General features: G+C 41.7%; 1 protein-coding gene across 1 annotated transcript in view; it reads right to left on the minus strand.

The window, feature by feature from the left end:
• NEDD9 (neural precursor cell expressed, developmentally down-regulated 9) overlaps positions 1 to 7118 on the minus strand; it is a 201556-nt gene extending 194438 nt beyond the window's left edge. The window contains exon 1 of the mRNA XM_019522602.1: positions 6987 to 7118. The gene's annotated coding sequence lies outside the window, so the exon portion shown is untranslated. The remainder of the gene's footprint in view (positions 1 to 6986) is intronic.
• Between the last annotated feature and the right edge of the window lie 262 nt (positions 7119 to 7380).

Genomic DNA, 7380 nt, shown 5'->3' on the forward strand with positions numbered 1-7380 from the left:
GGGGTGATCTGATGGCCACCTATAAGTTTATCAGGGGTGACCACCAGTATCTGGGGGAACGTTTGTTCACCAGAGCACCCCAAGGGATGACAAGGTTGAACGGTCATAAACTACTACAAGACCATTTCAGGCTGGACATAAGAAAGATTTTCTTTACTGTCCGAGCCCCTAAGGTCTGGAACAGCCTGCCATGGGAGGTGGTTCAAGCACCTACATTGAACACTTTCAAGAGCAAACTGGATGCTTATCTTGCTGGGATCCTATGTCCCCAGCTGACTTCCTGCCCCTTGGGTAAGGGGCTGGACTCGATGATCTTCCGAGGTCCCTTCCAGCCCAAATGTCTATGAAATCAAGGACCACATGACAGGCAGCCAGAGGCAGACAAATATTAATTTTCTAAATTTTGTAGGGGCCCGCGAGTTGCATTTTGCCCACCCCTGAGCTAGAGCTAGGCAGACAGCTGAGTTTGAGGGTTGAGACCTGAAGCCAGAGAGTAGACAGCTGAGAGGGAGAGAGCTGACAGGTCAGCTCACAATGGAGCCTAAAGACCACGCCTGGAGTGCTTTTTATCTTAAGAGTCTGCCTGTGACTGTGAAGACAACCACAGGACATGGAGAGACTGTGAGTGAGGCCAGAGATCGTGTCTACTGCTGGAGTGAGCTGATAAGAGAAGGCAGTGTGGGCTGGTGGCAGCAGGCCTGAACCCAGCCACTTCCCATAGTTGGGGAGAAGAACACAGGCTGTCTGTTTATTTGCAGTGACTGTGCTGTGCTCTGAGGAATAAATATGGTGTTAAGCCTGTAAATGAACCCCAAAAGATAGAGCAAGCCAGCTAAGTAACCTGGAACCCACTATGGTAGCACAAATTATGCATGATATTCGTCCAAAGCCAAAATGCTTATGATTTACCATACAGTTCATTGGGCTGGGCCCTAGCAGAGTCAACAGCAGTTCAAGCCATGAGACCCACCCCCCACAGATCAGTACTACTTAATATGTCCGTGTACTCTAGATGCAACCTCTTCCCCCAGCTTCCCCCCTGCCAAAGGATCCATGTGCTAATTAGCCCCTGCCCATGACTGGAACTGGGCGTTCTTGCCACGAGGTCTGGGATCCTTGAAAAACTGATATGCAGATGAAGCATGTGGCAGCCTGGTCTGGTTTCACCTCATGGAGGATGGGGCCCCACTAGTCAGATGTGATAGGCTGAGAGAGGGGCCAACAAAGATATTCTTGGTGAAGTGTTTGGGGCCCCACTTGTTGATGCTTGCCAGACATTTAAGGGTGGTGAAGAAACAGGAATCTTTGGAAATGGGAAAGAAAGGCACAGCTTAGCTGTGGGACTGAAGAGGAAGTCAAAATGTATGTAGTGTAGTGGCTCACCATGGCTTGGAAAAGAGTAGGTGCTGAGGGGGAATATGCTCAATGGGCACTACCGTATATCATATTCAGATGGGGTCGTGCTGACTTATCCTTGTGGTATGTTTGCCTGGCAGGGGAAATACCGTGATCGTGAAGATGGCAGGGGGAAGTACCCTGACCCAGTAGGTGGCTTAAAAATGGCTTGAAGTAGTGGAGGGTGCACCCTTGTCTGGTTGCAGACAAGACTCCCCACAAGAGCCTCATAGCTAGCTTCCCACTGGCCAGCTTCCAGTGGGAGGATCTCGGCTGCATGCCAAACTTTTGGAAATGGGAGACTCCCCTCGAGCTTTCTCTTGCTTGCCCTCAGCTGCATAGCTGCAAAACTTGGGGGCATCCAGACCCTAAGCCCGGAGGCTTGCACATAGGATGTCTGCCAAAGGTTTTGAAAGTATCTGAAGCTCCAGGCTGAAAAGTCTGGGGTGAGGGATACTTGCTGGTAGTATGACCACATAAGGTTTTTGAAAGATTCAAAGGATTCAGAACTGATCTGGCTGATTTGCCTTGGAACACGAAACATTTTTTTTTTTTTAAGGAAAAAGATAAATTTGCCCAATATGGGTCATGTGTTTTATAGTCATGCTCAGTGTTGGCTGCATTTAATCACCATCATAGTAAGTTTCCATGACTGAGCACATGCTGCTTTTAGCAGCAGTTCAAAGATAGCCAGTGTATTTAATACCATTTCCTTGTATGCAAATGTAAGCCTTTTATGCTTTAAAGCCCTTGGTCTTGCATTCTGATTGTGGGGGTGGGGAGGGCAAAAAGTTGGCTTGTATTCAAGAAAATGCAGTAGTCTATGAGTTCTGCTAGAGAAGGAAGAGAATATTTTACTCAGGTTGCTCTGGGGAGATTGGTACAACTAGTGTTGAAAAAAGCAAAAGTAGACCCAATGCAAAGTAAAATGAGAGCATGTTGGAAACAAAGCACCTGTTTTACTGACATTCAGTTGAATCCCCTAGTGAATGAATGGTCACATCACTGTTAAGATCTAATAGAACCGAAAGTAAAACAATTCAGTATATATAAAAAAGGGAACTTGAACTTTCAGAGTGAGTGAATTTCCTCCCAGGGCTGTAAGACTGTCACACATGAACAGGTCACAACAATAAAATAGGTGTGACATTTTATCATTGGGTTCTTACACTATAATTGCTATAAAGAGCACCCCAGTCTTCTGGTCAGAAGAATCTTGAAGCAATCTAACTGACAGTCAGCCTCAATTAAGATTTACACTGGAGACTATGAACTACAAAGTTATTTAGTTGTAGAGATTAAAGAAGACAAAACCTTGCTGACTGTTGGATAAAACCTGCATTCCTTTCCATTGTGATCATCATACATCAAGGAAATGTTTGAAAGTTTGGCAGGCTCCTGTGTTATGCCTGCTAAAGTTATTACTGAGCCTAAAATAAGGGTTTGGAGAAAAAGAATAGAGAATTGTAGCACAAGTGTGTTATATAAATCTTCATTGGCATAGCTGTTCTTTTTAGAAAAAGAATTTGATGGATGTAGTATCCCGGTAGGCGACCTTTAAAAGGGATCATATCAAGCAGAGGACCATAGCTCCAGATGTCTGTCCCTTCAACAGCTCTCCTTTCTTCCATGATTCTCTTCCCACTTACAAAATTACAAATACCTAATTTTCAACAAAATAAATTATTTAAAACTTTCTGCTTCTTTAAAAATGCGGTCTTATCTCACATCCATGTAATATGAATCTAGAATTTTGCTATGTATTGTAACATGGGCCATTCATCCACACAATGCAGTGAGCAAGAATGAAAACCCTTCCATACTTGCAGGGATTATTTAGGTTTTAGGTCTGGATGCATACGGCTAAATGCATCGTGTGTGGGGAATAGGCATTGAATGACGGGAAGAGATTGAGTTTTTACTCAACTTCAACTTCAGCAGACAGTTGGTACCTGGTTGATTTGGTGTAGGGACATAGTAATTTGCTGCTGGTATTAGTCAGCAACAAACAGACTTATCTCCCACCTCTGGAGCAAGGAGGGAGCAGAGAGGGAATTCTGCTTCAAGAGGAGGTTTCCAAAGTACAGTATTTTCTAGGACTATTTCTGGAGTTGATCCATCTTACTTACAGTTGTGTCTAAAGATACCATCTAGCTGAATATGAGCAGAAGGGTTTGCAAGAATGCTGGTCTAATAGTTGAAGCATATTCCAGAGAACATAATACTTCAGTCATTGAGGTAAAAAATCCTCTGAAGTTTTTATTTCCCCCCAACAACTATTTCTTTATCTAATATTTTTTAAAGAAGCTTTTAATAACCCTTTCTAAATGAACAGCTGTTTGCTGTTGGAAATATACCATGCAAGCATATGTCAGACTATGTGCCACTCACAAAACTGCTCACTAAAGCTAAGTACAGACAGTCAAAAAGCCCGAGGCTGAATCGATTCAATCTTCGCAGGTTAGTCTAAGCTGTCTAAATGGAATGGATAAGCAAGTGAGCAGGCATTCACTTTTGATTCTGGAAATGCAGCTACCTGCCTTTAGTGGCTCAGGCCAGAAGCCAGGGGGCACTACAGCATGCTTCCCTGCTCAGCTGGAGCAAACAGCTTGGGCCAGGTCTTACCAACCCACCCTGCTCGGGGAGGTTTGTGTGGGCGTGCAGAACATCCTAGGATGCTGGGGGGCTGAGACTTAACTGATTTAGGTTAAATTAGTATATTGAACTCCTGTCCCAGATCCCCTCCAGATTCAAGTTAAGTTTGATACTACATCCATCCAAGTTTTTCTTAAACCAGTTTTAGACATTTTGAAAGCAGTTTGTGTGTGCTGAAGTTTTGTTGTGTTACAGATTTGAACCGCTTTCTGCTCATTTATATTGGTTTATGTGTAACTTCTGTCCCTAGCCCAAAAGTATTGCTTTAAGTTCATGCTACACAATTCTGAAAGTGTCATTTGGGCATATAGGTCATATGAATGCTCCTTAACTTGATGGTCATAACAATCGTTTCTGGTTCAAATTTTCCACCTACCAGTATTTGCTTAAACTGTACCATTCCTGGTAAGGTTCCTACCATAACACGTTATTTATTTGACTATTTCCAGAATGCTAACACAAAATGGGTAAACTCAACCAAAGTAAAACCAGTCCAAGTTGATTTGTTAAAAAATGTAATTTGATATTGAAGCTGATATTTTGTTCAGCTGCATATGTGAATGTATTTGGAGTCAGGTTCACTATCACTATCGACTACCTTGTCTACAGTATTATGAGTTGCTTGTGTAAATGGGTAAAATGGTCAGGAAGCTAACAGATGTAACAAACCCCAATAGCAAAGGATTTGGACCTGTATTTTTTCATGCTTTTTGGGGTGCTACTGCAGCAGCTTGATATGTTTTGTTAAATAATCCCTGCATGTGAATAGGTTTTTGTGGAGTAGGCCAGTGGTCTCCAAAGCAGGGTGCGCAAGATGATCCATTGGGGTGCAGGAAGAAGATATTAGAACTTCTATTTATATTTATTTTTATCTAAAGAATAAGAAAGAAATTAAGCTTTACTAATATTTAATATAGGGATTGACACTGGCGCCCTCACTCGGTCCGTATGTCAGATGGTCACGTGTCACGTACGGTGCGTGAGGTATCCTGAGGGAAGAGTGGGAGTTCCACATATATTGGGGGTGCGTGCTCAAAAATTTTTTACTGATAGGGGTGCGCAATCAAAAAAGTTGGGAGACCACTGGAGTAGGCAACTGTAACTGATCCTTGAAAGTCATATAATTAGTCACATGTTGCTGAGGTAAGATGCTGACCCTGGTTTGCCTCCCTGCATTAATGAATTCACAACTTTCTACTATCATATCATCCCTGTGTTCATTTATTTCCCACAGACAAAAGAATAGGCCTTAAGCAGTGTACTTAAGAGGCAGGTTAGGGGGAATAGCAACCCAAGGGTTACTTGCCATATTGGAACCAGCATAAATCATATGTGGTTTTAATAATTTTACTCAAGAATCAGTCAAAAAATGTCGTGCTTCAGATATTTAACCTCATGTGTTATCCTTTTCCATTTTGCTTACTATTTTAAGATGATTTGGTATTTTGGATACTTGATTTAACTGTGTCTGTGGACCAGTACCATTTCATTGATGGGAAAACCTCATCACTCTGACTGAACTTTTTTCTGCCTGGTGCTATCTGCTGAGTTAGATAACATGCTCTATCTTCAGCTAGTGTAAATTAAGCCAGCTCCCTTGATTTCAGAGGAACTGAGGGTCTGGCTTCAACTGTCCTGGATTATACTGTTTACATGTGCTGAGAAGGTACTATACTGAGCTGTAGTATGACTGTGTGTCTGGGCACTCTCAGGGACCCTTGGGGAAACAAGTGAGGCATTGTAAAGCTGTCAAGCTTGGCCCTGATCCTAAATAAACAAAATTAGCATTTTTTCATTGCATTTTGCCATGCTAAAGTGGCAGATTATTTTTTAGGCTATGCACTGCATTGTGTTCAACAGCCTGTTTTGTCAAATGGAAAAAATAGATAGCCATTGAGATTGCCAGATAAATTCTGCGTGCTCTCTCTCATCCCCTGCGCAATCCTGCCGACATTAGTGCAACTTCACTAAACAGAAGCTCTCACATTTCTTTCTCTTCCTGCATTTCTTTTTATGGCCTGTGTTAACTGAAGTGGAAAAGCTATACAAGGTGAGAGACATCCTTTTTAATAGTGCACTAAGTGGTGTGACTTTATTTTTTTTAATCCATAAAACCTTTATTCAGAGTTATTTTAACTTATGGAATGATTGACTCTGACTGTCACTGGAAACTACCAACTGTTCTTAACTTTCTGTATAAACTCTACAAGTAGTCACTTAAGTCACAGGCTGAATGGTGACTCTAAATGGTGATCCCTGAATGGTAAAGAGGATTTTACCATCTCTGAATGGTGATCCTAAAAGCTGTGTAAATTCTACAGCCAGTAACCTAAATCACATGCCATTGTTTTGGATCCCTACGTGATGTGTGTCAGATAGTTTCCACAGAAAGCATGTTCTGACACACACAGTCACACAATAGACATGAGAGCATTCACAATATCGAGCAACAACATTCTTACAAACATTGGTGGAAAGCTATAAAAAGAGTTTTCAAGAACTGCTGATTTTGCCATCTTTTTCCAAATAATGCTCACACATGCTTTTCTGGCCTATGTTCTTGTTTTTTGGAACAAAAACAGTCTTCAAGAGCTGCATATACAGAGAAGCCAGTGTATGCATGGACTGCCACTCCAAACTAGGAAATACGCATGTTTGGCCAGGCAGCATACTTACTAGTTATAAAATGCAGTGGCAAGTTACAAGAAATGAGGCACAGCTCCAGGGAAATGCTTAGTGCTGCCAGGTGCAAATCAGGCTCTAACATGATGATAAACAAGCTCTAATGCTTGTTTACTAAAATTAAACACATGCTTAAATCTTTTGCTGGACTGAGACCAGATCACCCAAAGATGTACAGGATCAAACCCAAACTAAGGGTATGGAATAGGGAGGACCTCTATAACATTAGGAATTATAATAAGCAGTGCACTCACCTTGTGCAGTAGTAATCTTATTCATTAATTATCTTCCCTGCACTCGCCTTTCTCTCTCTTGCTGCTCTGCTTCTCATATTTCTGGGCCAAGTCCTCACTAAAATTAATGTTGCATGATAACAAAGTGTCTATCTGTTAATTAGTCAACTATTTAGAGAGACTGTAGACTACTTAGATAGTTTCAAAGTTCTTTTTAGAACTAAAGAATCTGTTGTGAGTAGCTTTTTTTTTCAGAAACCACAAACGGACGTGCTTTTACTTCCGCCTCTAGGGCTGTGGATTATTTAACTATGTTTCTTATATTTCCTCTTGCTAATTTCCAGAGCTTCCTGTATGTTCAAGTTGGACCTCTCTTGACTTAATAAAGTAAGAAATGAGAAATCAGTCTTTTATT

Source organism: Gavialis gangeticus, unplaced genomic scaffold, assembly GCF_001723915.1.
Source record: "Gavialis gangeticus isolate Ggan-Ray unplaced genomic scaffold, GavGan_comp1, whole genome shotgun sequence".
NCBI lineage: Eukaryota > Metazoa > Chordata > Crocodylia > Gavialidae > Gavialis > Gavialis gangeticus.